Source organism: Brassica oleracea, unplaced genomic scaffold (assembly GCF_000695525.1).
Source record: "Brassica oleracea var. oleracea cultivar TO1000 unplaced genomic scaffold, BOL UnpScaffold12315, whole genome shotgun sequence".
Classification (NCBI taxonomy): Eukaryota; Viridiplantae; Streptophyta; class Magnoliopsida; order Brassicales; family Brassicaceae; genus Brassica; species Brassica oleracea.
In genome coordinates, this window is record NW_013628836.1 from 1 (window position 1) to 495 (window position 495).

Genomic DNA, 495 nt, shown 5'->3' on the forward strand with positions numbered 1-495 from the left:
AGAGAGAGAGAGAGAGAGGATGCTTACTTCTTGCGCATGTTTTTCATCACTTAAGAGATGTGCCCTGAAATTATCAATGCTTATGGTATCAAAGCGGCACAATTTGCAATGAAACATTGCGGTAGATACACTGCTTTCACTTTCGCTGAGAAGACTGTGCTTCGTGAGAGGACCTGCAAGTAAGCTTTCCCAGAGCCACTCTGCAGAAGTGAGCAGGTATGACATTTGGTAAGGCCTAAACGAATAAGCCAGAAAAAGGTTGTATTTATTCTCTTGTAGTAGCTTGACAAGACCAATTGAAATGATGTCCACATTATCCGATATGACCATCATTATAGCAGCTGTTTGAGGAGAATTATCAGCATGCCATTCCCTCACATCTCCAGCCATGCGCTTGTATTCGACACCTGTATCATCAAACAATAAAAGCAAGTAAAGCATTTCAGTTAGGGTAGAAATATTCTAGAGCCAAAAAGAATAAATAAATAAAAAAAA

The 495-nt window shown here is 39.6% G+C and overlaps 1 long non-coding RNA gene across 1 annotated transcript; it reads right to left on the reverse strand.

Annotated features, from left to right (window-relative positions):
* Window positions 1–26: 26 nt before the first annotated feature.
* Window positions 27–467, reverse strand: LOC106322263. Its single transcript, XR_001266313.1, has 2 exons — window positions 294–467; window positions 27–200 (listed from the first exon to the last, which is right to left on the reverse strand). It is a non-coding gene; the product is annotated as an uncharacterized LOC106322263 (long non-coding RNA).
* Window positions 468–495: the final 28 nt, after the last annotated feature.